This window comes from Alosa alosa, chromosome 10 (assembly GCF_017589495.1).
Source record: "Alosa alosa isolate M-15738 ecotype Scorff River chromosome 10, AALO_Geno_1.1, whole genome shotgun sequence".
Lineage (NCBI taxonomy): Eukaryota > Metazoa > Chordata > Actinopteri > Clupeiformes > Clupeidae > Alosa > Alosa alosa.
Window position 1 is genome coordinate 14,435,818 of NC_063198.1, and position 14,878 is coordinate 14,450,695.

Below are 14,878 nucleotides of genomic sequence, written 5' to 3' on the forward strand. Positions count from 1 at the left end.
TGCCGGCGATTTTCTTTTTCGATTTCTTAAAAGATTGAGCAACCATGGACCTCATAGTTGCAAAATGCAAGGGAACATGAATCAGCCTATTATTTGCACGAACAATAACGGACGGTAGCTTAGCTCTTCAACTTGGCCCGTTAAAATGTGTATGAACAGTCTAGCAACGCATTTCATGAAGGCCCTTTTGGACATGTCAGTTATTTGCACCACTGGGTAAAACTGCATTTTGTTTACTACTGGTATTTAATTTGTGCATTGACAATAAAGCTGAATATCATATGAACTAGATGACTAAACGTATGCATATGTAGAAGAAGAAACATTCACAAAAATCCATGACATGACCTCTCTTCTTGATAGCTGTTGAAAACGGCATGGAACTGACAGGGATTGTTTTGTTTAATAATAAATAAATAAATAAATAAATAAATTATGCTACCTTCTGCTTTTCCCAAATACAATGTAGCCTACAGGTGTAAGTGACCTTTCATCAATCCAGTTGCAATGGATGAACTGCCCTACTTGTGATTGTTTAGAGATTTTAAAGGTTTTATAACAATGCTACAACTTTTATGGCTATTCACTTCACTTGTGATAAGCAGTTCTTTAAAAACGCAAGGTTCCATTCAGTCATAAATCATTCAAGCGTAGGCCTAGTGCTCGTCATGAAAAGAAAACAGAAGCTTAATATTTTTCATGTGTTTAACAGTAGGCCTAGGCGCACTGTTAGCAGTTATGCCGAAGGCAGTGAGATTATTAGGCATTGCATCCTGTCACTCTGGAACATCGCAGTTCGGGTTGATAAGATTCAGTTAATGCGAGTATGGATCGTCTCAAAGTTTGCGACAACCAAACGCAGTGTAGGCAAAGCAAATAATTATTAGGTTACCATCAGACGGGGCTCGTTCACTTGGGCAGGAGGGGCAGAGCCCTACTAACGATTCATCCACTAGAAAAGTAGATCCACAAAATATATTTTTAAAATAAAATGTTGTTTTGTTTATTATTGTAATCAGTGGCAAAATACTCAATCATGTTGGAAATGCATGGATTCCAGTTGCTGCTACTGGAAGAAACTGGAATCCATGCATTTCCACTGAATTATTTTTGGAATCTGATCCCTTATCATTTCTCGTTTTAAATTTCAGGGCCCTCGGAAGTCTACCAATGAAGTGTGGAGATACATTGAGCCTCGTAAATGGGTGTAAAACAGTGATTTATTTGCATGGCTAGCCCGATGCCGAAGCACCACTATTGAAAAAGCTGTTGGTAGCATCGGCTAACTAGCGCCAGATTTTGGAGTGCAGGGGACAAGCCGAGATGGGCTATGAGACATACGTTCACACTCAGTATCATGTTTCAATACACTTTAGGTCAATATCACACCGGAATTCTCCTTTAACATCGTATACCAACAAACAAATGACAAGAGTCGGTCATTTAATCGGACATTTTCTCGTTCGCGGTAGGCCATATGTCTGATAAGAAGCTCTGGTTGTCCTAAACGCAATAAAATGTTGTTTTCCATGCCTGCTTTTCCGATCTTCTGGGGGACAAGGGGATGTTTGGAGTAGGCTAGTGTAGGTGTGTGTGACAAGCATCTGAGTTGTGCAAATTAGCCTCGATGAGGGCTACAGTGTAAGTGCGAAATCGTGTAGGCCTACGAGTTTGTTCACCTGAGAGTGACACAGATAAAGTAAGGCTGATTGCACAGACATTTGATGGGGCTAGTGAGAGGAGCATCTGGTGGAGTGCGTAAGAAAATGCAAGACGTGTACCCTAATTGCTATGCACATCAATTGAACCTGGTGATGGAAAAGGCTGCGTCAGCAGCATCCTCAGTGCGTGTCTTCTCGGATCTTTATGGTTTCTCCGCTTTTTTCACAAGATCTCCGAAAAGATTTAAAAGCTTATTTTGGAGTGTTTCGAAATAATTGAAACATCTGGAGATTTTGATACAATCTCAGTTACAATCTTTGATACAATCTTCATTCACTGGCCATTTGTCTGCTGCCATCCTATTTGATAGTTCAAGCTTCCTCAAATTTTCCAAATCATTCCCCAAGGAGTTCGTAAAAAAACTGCCCTTTTACGTGTATGTGTCACTTAATATTAATTTCTATACAAACCACGGTGGACACGCAAGCACTCATTCCATGGTATACCCCCCATACACACAGAATATTTCCCTTTTTAACTCATTGAGTGCCAAAAACGTAATATTACGTTTTTAGCTTCTTTTTTTTTTTAATTACGAAACAAGACACTCTAACACAGCGGTCCCCAACCACAGGTACCGGGCCACGGGACATTCCTAACCGGGCCGTAGCCTACGACATGAGTTTAAAAAAAATGCATGCAAACTAAATTAAATTTAATTCGCAATAATGTCACGTTTTTACATGGCATAGGCCTAAATGCAGTTGTTTGATTGCACGCATGTTTGCATTTTGCAAGGTCTATTTTCTTACGTCTGTCTGTCCCGCCTTCAACACTTTTACATATTGCCTTCAGCGCTGCACAGCCTCGGTCAGCTGACTTCACCTTCTTAGCGAACGGTAGTGTCACACAAAGTTAGCATCTTTAGCAGGTCACTGGCCAGAGTGTTTGAGTTGCGAGAGCCGCTGCAGAGATTTCTTACAGAAAAAAAGTCTCCGTTATCTGCACATTTTAGTGATGAGGACTGGGTGTCAAAACTCGCTTACCTGTGTGACATTCGGGTTGCTTAATGACCTCAACCTGTCACTCCAGGGGAGAATGACAACTGTCTTTAAACTGGCAGAAAAAGTTGCTGCATTTAAAGCCAAGCTTGATTTGTGGGGACGACGAGTGGACCGGGGTGTATTTGATATGTTCCAAACAGTAGTGGGGGTTTTGGGAGAGACTGAGGCAGGGCCCTTTCTCTCGCAGCTGGTGCGCGATCACCTTGTTGCGCTTACAAATGAGTTTGAGCGTTACTTCCCATCCTCCAAAGATCCACAGCAAACCAATGAGTGGGTCTGCAACCCATTTGTCAATATCCCGAATAACTTGTCAGCGCAGGAGGAAGAGCAGTTGATCGAAATTGCAAATGACGGTGGTCTTAAGAGTGTGTATAAGGAAACCTCTCTGGCGGGTTTTTGGATCAAAACCAAAGCAGAATATCCCGAGATAGCCGTAAAAGCGCTGAAAACGTTGCTACCATTTCCCACCACGTATCTATGCGAGGCCGGGTTTTCGGCAATGACTGCAACTATAAGACCAAATTGCGCAATCTACTGGACATTTCAAACACACTGAGGGTGTCACCGTCTTCCATCACCCCCAGATGGAACCTTCTTGTTGCAGGGAAACAAGCAGGGCTCCCACTGATTATATTCGTAATGCACGTTTAGTTCCCATGTTTTGTTCCCATATTTTGTTAAGCATGTTCACACTTATAGATGTAGCGTCAAGTTGTTCAATATTCATAGTTCAATTTTGTTCAATTTTCACTTCGTTTTTCACATGTTTAAGAGATCGTTACCTTCACTGTTCATACATAGCTGGAGCTAGTTCTTTTCAAGTAATGCATGCACAATATGCAACTCTGTGATTAATGGAAATGAAATATATGACGATCGAAAACTCATGAAAACGCACAATCTGGACATTTTATCATAACTCGGTTGCCGCTTTGGGTCGAATCAGTGACACATGCACGTCAGGTCAAAACCAGGCCATTTTTCGTGGGTCTATCACTAGGTGGCAGTCTCGCTGATCACTTCCAGGAAAGTTTACACAAGTAAGTAACAGGCAACACTTCGTTGAAAGACGTATATCTCCATTTCTAAAAAAAACAGCGATTTTGATGAAAACTAGCCACTGTTTAGCTTGGGATTTCTCAGGAACAGAGGCGTGTAGAAATACTCACCTTTAAAGTCTCACCTTTTAAACAAGCCATTGTATGTGTTCATAGCTATAACACAGAATATGCTGTGGCTGTACAAAAATCAATGGTCTAGATTGCTGGCAGCGAAGCGGTCATATAATGATTGTCAAAGTTTTTTTTTTTTCCCCGTCATCTACTTCCTGAATTTTTGGTCAACGATACCCGGGACACCGAAACACCGGTGCACATGAAATTTGGTGGGTATGTAGCCCCACTAGACTTTTACGGAAAAATTTTGTTTCGTCCCCAGGGGCCGAAACCGTGGCACTGAGGATGAAGAATCTTTTATAGTATGTTGGTCTCAAGGGCCCACATCAACCTGGCCTATAATCACTCATTTGTGATTTGCACCCCCCTGGTAAAAAATGAAAATGCAATATTATTCTGCTTTAATCGCCCCTATCTTCAGTTAAGATGTTCAGAACTGCACCAAATTGTATGTGTATGATTGACCTGGCATTCTCTGGGGGTATGCCAAGTTTCGTAGAATTTCATCCATGGGGGTCTAAAAAAAATTAGGTTATGTGTACATTTAGTGACTGTACACTCATTGGCCTGTAGATGGCGGTGCACACATATACACATGCACACACACACAGGCACCCACATACTATCGGTATTAGAACGGCCGATACATAATTACCAATTCAGTAGGATTAAAAGAAAGCCAAAATAAATATTCATCATCATCATGGCTGCATTTCCAGTATTGGCGATAAGTAGTCGTTTGTCCACTAGATGGCGCATCGTTGCAGTGAGACGTAATTTTGTTGGAAGTTAAAAGTGGGTTGGAAAAACAATGGACACTTCAAGGACAAGTAGACTGTAGGAACGTCTAATAAGGATAGGACGATGTTCACATGAAATGTAATTCCCATTTCTTCTTGAAGCCGAAATAAATCTGAGGATGTTTATCGGACATGCTTGGTTTTTACTGCTACATGGTTTTATCTGATACAGTTTTGCCTATACATGCGTGAGACGCCTGTTTATTTGTTTTAAGTGCGTGCAGGGTGTGAGAGGGGAATCGATGTGCTTTGATTCCAGCTTGGTAGTTGTAGTCTGTGAAATTAAAAAGCATGTGTGTGTGAAGTATCTAAACAATGACACCTTCATTTCATTATGGCTGCTTTAGCAACACACCTTAAGCTACTGTGTAGTGGGTCCCATTTAGAAGTGGCTACTTCATTCGCGCTTTACTTGACTCATGGAGCTGCGTGAATTTTATTACAACTTTTCAGCCAACGATATGTCAATTTAAGTCCGCTTGATACTGTAAGGCGTAGAAGCCATTGGTTTCCAAAGGAGATTTTATTTGTGTCGCCAGCATAGCCTATTGACAATTTATGTTGTAAATAGGCCTACCTGTAGCTTAGGGAAGCTAACAGCTTTTTAGCAGATTAGGATCTAGTTTGTTAGTTACAGTTTTGTCATAACTCCCTGATGCATTTTTGCATTTAGAATAGCCAGAGTGTGGATATCTCAATCGGAAAATTAAACAATATCGGTGCCTATGGACTCAGGCTGGGTGAACCCAGCCTAATCTGCCCGCTATTTATTTTTTGATTTCTTGTTGAGCTTGGTCTGGTGAAAGCCAGACTAGCCATGGACCTCAGTTACACAATGCAAGGGAACATGAATCAGCCTATATTTGCACGAACAATAACGGACAACAGCTCTTCAACTTTGGCCCGTTAAAATGTGTATTAGTCTAGCGACGCATTTCATCAAGGCCCATTTGGACATGTCAGTTATTTGCACCACTGGTTAGATGTAAAACAACATTTCGTTTCAGACTACTGTTACTTAATTTGTGCATTAACAATAACGTTTCAGACTACTGTTACTTAATTTGTGCATTGACAATAAAGTATCACATGAACTAAAGATGACTAAAATCTTATGTAGAAGTAGCCTGACGAGCCAGACCCACATTAAAATGTAGGGTCTGGGCACTCACCGTTCGCAGTGCTCAGTCCGAGGGGCGGGATAATCAGTTGTCTTTCAAATTCCCTCTGCACGCAATAGGACAGCGGCAGCGCTATGAGTCCCATGCGTTTCCCACCAGCGGAGCTAGTTGGCTAGTAGCTACAAACGTTGGCCAACTTAATAAAAGCTTAACTCGTGTCACTGTTCGCCAACAGCAACATCCATCTTATTTGTTTTCAAGTAGCAGGGAATTCAAGCCAAACCGTTGCAACTCTGCCATCAATCATTATGTTAAGCCCACCTATCGACTCTATACACGATTTCATTGGCCTGATTGAGTTTCGATTTCTGGAGCTCACAAGCCAACGGAGAGTTGCTAGACTAGCCCTGGCAGCAAATATAATTTGCTGCAGCTAGAGGCGCGTCTAGATTTCTAGGCTAATGTAGAAGAACATTCACAAAAAATCCATCCATCCAAAAATGACCTTTGTTTTTGATAGCTGTTGAAAACGGCATGGATCTGACAGAGATGTTTTTGTTTATAAATAAATAAATAAATAACATTATGCTGATACCTTTTGCTTTTCCCAAATACAATGTAGCCTACAGGTGTAAGTGACCTTTCATCAATCCAGTTGCAATGGATGAACTGTGATGAACTGCCCTACTTGTGATTGTTTAGAGATTTTAAAGATTTTATAACAATGCTACATCTTCTTTGGCTATTCTACAATCTATTCACATGGAGTAAAAGATGGAGACAAATTGAAGTGTTATTTATTTTCGCGGAACGGATGTACAGGACTGAGCGGCGGTCATATTTTGTACGCTATGCGGTACATCTAGTTTTGATTTCGATTTCGAATTCTCAGTTAATTTGTTTCCCTCTTGAGTTTTTCCCCCAAAAGTAGTTCTCCACTGATCTGAGCTAATGTGCTGATTACTGGTACCTACCTTGTAGCTTTTATTTGTCTGGAATCTCAACATTTTAAACTTCACTTCTTATGAATAAAATAATTATTAAGTAGGTTAACCATAGGTTAATAATGCATGAAAAAAATGGTGTTTTGACCGCAAGTGGTAACATTATGGGATACCATTCCCCAGATTTCACTCATAGCCTAGCCATAGAAAGAAAGAGCCGTAAAATTGAACAAAATCTCTGTGGACCATCCTTAGTTTGCCTTTTTTTTCTAAACTTGATCATCAGACTCTGCCCCACCTATTTGTCAACCCAGGAGCCGGTAATGGATTCTTCTAAGAAAATGTAGGGGTGTTCCATTCTATTTCAATAAAATATTCTTCTATATTCTGCGAAAAGGAATATCAAGGTGTTGTTCTTCCCTGAAACCCACATACACGTCTGAACATTCTTTACAGGTTTGTTTATCTGGCTTAGGCCAGGAACACTGAGGAAATGCAACACACTCCCACTTATCAGGTGAGTGAAAACAATTCCAAAATGCTACACCAGCGCACCCCAGAGCTAACGCCCCCACATTATAATGATCAAGGCCAAGATAATGGATACATACATCCATCGTATCAGTTAGGAAATATCAAATCTCCATCTTCCTGTAAAGCCAATGAACTGCAATCCCACTACATTCAGATGTATTACTCTATTACAGTATATTTGTTACATCATACCCCAGTGCATTTAGCAAAAAGTGTATGACCTCTGCTCACGTAACAACAAAAAAACATGTTGCTTGTTTTTTTTTATTATTATTATTATTATTACATTGTGTGATCAATATGCCAGAACAAATGCACAGGGGTGCAAATAGCATACACTGATATTTGTACCAGACGGGGTATATTAATAGAGCACATTGCTGTGTGCACCGGGGTACGAATAGCATACATTGATATTTGTACCAGACGGGTTACTAATAGAACACATTACTGTGTGCACCGGGGTACGAATAGCATACATTGATATTTGTACCAGACGGGGTACTAATAGGACACATTGCTCTGTGCACCGGGGTACGAATAGAATTCACTTTTTATTGCACCAGGGTATGAATAGCATACACTGCTAATTGTACCAGGGGTGCAAATAGCCTTACCCAATAAAATAACATTAAGTAGGTTAACCATAGGTTAATAATGCATGACAAAATGGTGTTTTGACCGCAAGTGCTAACATTATGGGATTCCATTCCACAGATTTCGCTCATAGCCTAGCCATAGAAAGAAAGAGCCATAAAAATGAACAAAATCTCCGTGGACCGCCCTTAGTGTGCCTTTTTTTTCTAAACTTGATCATCAGACTCTGCCCTGCCTATTTGTCAACCCAGGAGCCGCTAATGGATTCTTAGAAAATGTAGGGGTGTTCCATTCTATTTCAAGAAAAGATTCTTCTATATTCTGCGAAAAAGAATATCAAAGTTGTTCTTCCCCGAAACCCACAGACACGTCTGAACAGGCTTTACAGGTTTGTTTATCTGGCTTAGGCCAGGAAAACCAAGGAAATGCAACACACTCCCACTTATATCCGAGTGCATACCAGGTGAGTGAAAACAATTCCCAAATTCTGCACTAGCGCACCCCAGAGCTAACGCCCCCACATTACAATGATCAAGGCCAAGATAATGGATACATACATCCATCGTATCAGTTAGGCAATATCAAATCTCCATCTTCCTGTAAAGCCAATGAACTGCAATCCCACTACATTCATATGTATTACTGTATATTTGTTACATCATACCCCAGTGCATTTAGCAAAAAGTGTATGACCTCTGCTCACGTAACAACAAAAAACATGTTGCTTGTTTTTTTTCCCATTATTATTACATTGTGTGATCAATATGCCAGGATAAATGCACAGGGGTGCAAATAGCATACACTGATATTTGTACCAGACGGGGTAGGCTATTAATAGAACACATTGATGTGTGCACCAGGGTACGAATAGCATACATCGATATTTGTACCAGACGGGGTACTAATAGGACACATTGCTGTGTGCACCTGGGTACGAATAGTAGAGCGGCTACAGGAAAAATCGTGCAAATTATGATACAAGCATGGAATTCGGCAGGTATGTGCTCAAGACCAATATAATCAAATCTACCTGATTGGCCACTTGAAATGGCGGCCATTTTCCAAGATGGCCGCCAAAAAAGACCCCAGAAATTGATTTGATACAGCCATGAAATATGGCAGGTATGTGCTTAAGACCAACACAATACATTCTAACTGATTTTCCAGTTTAAATGACGGCCATTTTCCAAGATGGCCGCCAAAAAATACCATAGAAATGGATTTGTTGCACAGAATTGATCAAGCAAGTTATTATACAAGCATGAATTTTGGCATGAATGTGCTAAAAAAACAGTACAATCAAATCTACCTGACTCGCCACTTGAAATGGAAGCCATTTTACAATATGGCCGCCAAAAGACTGAATTTAGCCCAGGAGTGAGCAAGAAAATGATGATACAAGTATGTAATTTTGTGTGTTTGTGCTAAAGAGCAATATAATCAAATCCACCTCATTTGCAACTTGAAAATGTAATATGGCAGCCATTTTTAAAGATGGCCACCAAATAAGACACTAGAACTTCATTAATTGCAATTAATTTAGCAGATGTGGCCCAAATCAATGTTAACATTCACTACATTTCTGTTTCCTTCTATGATGAAGTCATTGGAAATTCAATCAAGCAAAAAAACTGAGATTCAGTGTTTCACAAATGAACTATGTACAAAGACTACAAACCCTGGAAGGGCTAAATTAATCTTAGAAATCTCACTGAGGGACAATAGAAGACAGCGTATGCAACAGCATCAGGACTGACAGAGCCATGCACCAACTTGCCTATCTAAAATACGACTGTACAACCAGAGCAGGCGATAACAGAGCATGAGCATTTTTTTGGTAACTGTAACAAGGCAAAGAACTCGAATGCCAAGAAGAACAATATGGCAGTAAGTATCTCAGCATGGAAAAACAACAGTCCATTTCACAGCAAATGTGAGCAATTTTTCAATTGTGTTTTTAAGAAAACACCATCAACATTTCACCCTTTGGAATTAATTGATGCATGGAACGGTTATTTAAATTTCAATTCGTTTTGGGCTGATTGGCAAAATGTGATTCAGAATTTAGTGTAGGTATTTTAACAGAAAGACGCACATGTATAAAAATGCTATTTGTTTTTCAACAATGTAAGCCTGTTTTAACAAAGCTGTGCAAACACATACAGCAGGTGGAGAAGAAGAAAATGCCTTTGATGAGTGGTGTGGCAGTATATCAATATCAATTGCTGATTATTCTGACCATGTCACAAGTAAGGTGTAATATTTCTTTACCCACCCTCACCTTGAGCATGGAAAAGGACAATGTTGCTACAGTTAGTCAAACCAAACTTTTTTTTTGACGTTGCGGTCAGTCAGGCCTTCCGAGTGGTTACACAGAACACTTAAATGCTAGTATGCCTCATATATAATATTCCTGTCTGTTCTTACGGCCCTACTTTGTAGCCTACTCTCCTACTACAAATTACACTTTATATGCCGTTTTACATTTGAGTATATGTACTGTATATCACTCTCGATATCCTTACAATATTTAGACCAAAACTATCTGAATTAAACCAGCCACTGAGGTTATTCAGAATTAATTTTAGCCACTTACAGCGACATTGGACCACTGCTGATTGATTCACTCAGGTCACCTTGTTCTCTAACTCTGGGGCAATTGTGGGGACAGTCGCAGAGAGCACAAATTATAGTGAGCGGCACATTATTACCATATTATTACCGTTAGTACCATTAGCACGTTATTAGTGTTTTTAAACGCCCATATCGAGAAAATCATAAATTACCGTTATTAGCATATTATTACCACAATGGTATCGCATCACGCACCACCCTCCATTGACATCAAGAATTGTCATTATTAGCATGTTATCACCATGTTATCAGTGTGTTATAAGGGGCTTATTTGTCGTTAATAACTGTTACCGCTGTTATTTGTAAAACCAAATGCGACCGGAAAGACAGAAGTCATTATTTGTCTATGGAGGGTCGGCGAATAAAGCGACCAAAGTGAATTCGCCGGGAGCGCCCCATCTGGGCGACCAGAGCGATTAAGCGATTTAGCAATTAAAAGTCAGCTAATATGATGGTAATGAGCGGTTCGGCAAAATAAATTGGAATGCTCTTATCTTCGAATGTCCCAGGCTGACAAGCCAGAGCCGTTATGTAATTAGCTAAATCAAACATGTCAATGTCAATGCCCAGAGCTTAAAAAGTTTAATTCATGACAAAGTTTCTTCAATCCGACCTTGGCTACTTGGTAGCTGAGGTTGTTTCTGGTGTACACGCATCTTTTGTTTAACAGCAACATCGAGAAAACCATGAATTGCCGTTATTAGCATATTAGTGTCATTGTATTATTGGGGTGGGGTGGCATCACCTCCATTGACATTAAGAACTGGCATTATTAACATGTTATCCTCATGCTATTTGTGTGTCATAAGTGGCTTATTTGTCATTGTGGAACAATTTTAATATCTGTATCACTTCATCATCTATGGAAACATATTTAAGGAGAGTGAACAATTATTTACACCACATTTGCAATTTGTACATTTGAAATTTGCAAATTTCTTGGGTCTTTTTGGACACCATCTTGGAAAATGGCCAGCATTTCAAGTAGCAAATCAAGTGGATTTGATTGTATTGGTCTTGATCACATCCATGCCAAATTTCATGCGTCCATCATAATTTGCTTTGACAATTCTGTGCAATAAATCAATTTCTAGGGTCTTTTTTGGCAGCCATCTTGGAAAATGGCCACCATTTCAAGTGGCCAATCAGGTAGATTTCATTGTATTGCTCTTGACCACATACATGTTGAGTTTCATGCTTGTATCATAATTTGCTAGGTCAATTCTATGCAACAAATCAATTTCTGGGGTCTTTTTTGGCGGCCATCTTGGAAAATGGCCGCCATTTCAAGTGGCCAATCAGGTAGATTTGATTGTATTGGTCTTAAGCACATACATGTCGAATTTCATGCTTGTATCATAATTTGCTAGGTCAATTCTATGCAATAAATCAATTTCTGGAGTCTTTTTTGGCGGCCATCTTGGAAAATTGCCACCATTTCAAGTGGCCAATAAGGTAGATTTGATTGTATTGGTCATAAGCACATACCTACCTAAGTTTCATGCTTGTATCATAATTTGCACGATTCTTGCCAAATTGGCCTTGTAGCCGCTCTACTAGAATAGAATTCACTTCTTATTGCACAAGGGTATGAATAGCATACACTGCTAATTGTACCAGGGGTGCAAATAGCCTTACCCAATAAAATAACATTAAGTAGGTTAACCATAGGTTCATAATGCATGAAAAAAATGGTGTTTTGATCGCAAGTGCCAACATTATCGGACTCCATTCCCCAGATTTCGCTCATAGCCATAGAAAGAAAGAAAGTCGTAAAAATGAACAGAATCTCTGTGGACCGACCTTAGTGTGCTTTTTTTCCCTAAACTTGATCATCAGACTCTGCCCCGCCTATTTGTCAACCAAGGAGCCGCTACTGGTTACCATAGCTGTCTTTTCTCTAGTCCTGGGCCTATCGGAAATTGCGACATAAGCTCATTGGTTTCTTTTTTCTTTTCTTTCTTGTTCGCGTGTTGAAGCGATAATGCATTTAAAGCAATGTAGGCCTACATCATGTGAGCCAGAGCCGATATGGCCAGAGCTGCTGCTCTGTAAAGGTATTTCTGTCCCACCCAAATTTGCTGAACTACTTGCGAAATAGCCTATTCATCACAGACATCACACGAAAGAGCTTTTTTCTCAGCTTTTAAACAATGTTAGTGGTTAGTTGTGGTAAACGGTTCGCGAGAAAAGTAACTTTAATTTAATCATATTTTCTGCTCCCTACCCATTCATCTTGGTGGAATACTTCGCGAACATTTCCTCAACACATGACAAACCAAATATCAGAATAAACAGCAGACCTTACCGAACACAAAGGTGTAAAGCATTCCCCTGTACAGTTAGCCATTCCAGAGTAATCCGGTTTTAAATTTGCAGCAATGTCTATGCATGTCTCCAACTTTGGGGTTCACAATGTGTTTAAATTGTTCAATAGGCCTACATGATTTTATAACAGGCCAAATACAAAATAAATGTTACAAATATCGCCTAGAAATCTGTAAGCATTACAGTCAGAGGAGGATATACATATAGGCCTAGGGCAGACAGACGCTCATGAGTTCATGCTTTGTTTTATCGCTGGATTTTAGGATAGCCTATTATGGCAACCGATTGCATTCCGAGCTACAGTCAACTCTAGCAGGCATTAAATGACTGGAGACTTTGGGAATTTAAAGATATAATTGCTGTCTCTGCTATTGCTTTTGATTTATTTGCAATAAAAGTGGGCTGGACATAGCATCAAAGCATAAAGATTACCCTTTCCGCCTTGACCCATTCACACTGGTGCTGGAACGAAAAAACTCGGCAAAATGTCTAGGGGGCTTGGTAGTAAATTTGGCAAGACACTTTGTCCCGCCGTTCCGCCTCGGTCTATGTGAAAGGGACAGTCGTTCCGCGATTCTGGTACATAAAATTGCGGCGATTTTGGCAGTGTGAAAAGGCCTTGTGAGGCTTGACCCTCCCAGCACAAACTCTACACCGTCTGTGGTCTACTTGAACAATCCCTATGTCAAGGCTGCTCTGCATCTCTCCCAAAGCCCTCAACTGGCAGATATGCAGGTGAATATAGAAGTTTCCAAGTAAAGGTTCAACCTGTGCTTCAACTGGCACTGTAGTGACCTGGGATGCTGTTAGTTTTGTACAGTAATAGAATCTATGAGGAACATACAAAGTTTAAGACCATGTATTTTCTGTCTTTGCCGAAGAATTACATTCTTACATTACATTTACCAATTCAAAAAAGCAGTCATTGCAGCAAGAATGTTTTGACTTCTATTATGCTTGTTCACATTTTATTTATACTTTGTTTGTTTTTGCAGTGCTGAAGTGCACTACTACAAGTTCTTGTACATAGATGTGAAGAAACAGAGTACCTCAAGCTTCTGAGGAAAACGTGAGTTAAGGCTTCTGTTTTTTGGGACAAGAACCAGACAAAGTAAGCTATGACCTATGGGGGACACACAGCTGCAACTGCCACATGAGTGCATATGGTATACCAAATGGTTGAACAAATCTTAATTGTGCTTCTGCCACCATGTGCATCTGTACAGAAATACCGCATTCTGCTGTAAAATGGTGATGTTGACATGGTCTGCAGCTTCCTTGGTGATGAGTGGTTTGTCGAATCCCTCCAACAACAGGCAAGCTTATCTCCCCTTAAGCAGTTTGTTTATGTCCTGGCCACCATGACTATGGTAACTCATTTATTGTTGAAATATTATATAACCTAGGTGCAGGTGCAGCGACAGACCTGGAGCTACTTCAATGGTGACAGCCAACAGATTGTGGCTTCATCAAGGAGTTCTCCAACCTGGCCTTCCTCACAGTCAAGGTAGGACAAAGATGGTAGAAGCCTCACAATGGCATGTTGATGGCTTTTGTTTTAGTTAACTGTCAGTGTTCAAAGTTGGCACCACACACAGATTTCCCTTCTTTGTGTAACCTACCCATTTTCAACTACTATTGTGTAGGTATCTTACCACCATTTCCCTTCTTATGTTCCCAGGGAGCGGCGTCACAGTGTTCCTGCTAACAAACCCATTGCCGCTTACACAATGTTCTACCGGTTCATAACCAAACAGCCTTACTGAGAGGGGTCCTGCTCACTCGTCACCACTCCCACACTTGCATTACTTGCACAGCCTTTCTTTGCATAGGCTATGATTATAACTCTGAAATACAATCAGCACTTGACCTACTGTATATGAATGTTTTAAGGAAAGATCTAATGATGAGGCTGATGACTGCCTGTACATTCCCTACCCAGGCTGTGCATCAGCTCTAGTATGTTCAGCATTAAACGGTACCCTTTTATCAACAGTTTGTGGGAATTTGTCTTTTATA

At 40.3% G+C, this 14,878-nt stretch overlaps 1 long non-coding RNA gene across 1 annotated transcript; it reads left to right on the forward strand.

Annotated features, from left to right (window-relative positions):
* Positions 1-14,276: 14,276 nt before the first annotated feature.
* Positions 14,277-14,852, forward strand: LOC125301723. Its single transcript, XR_007194788.1, has 2 exons — positions 14,277-14,366; positions 14,541-14,852. It is a non-coding gene; the product is annotated as an uncharacterized LOC125301723 (long non-coding RNA).
* Positions 14,853-14,878: the final 26 nt, after the last annotated feature.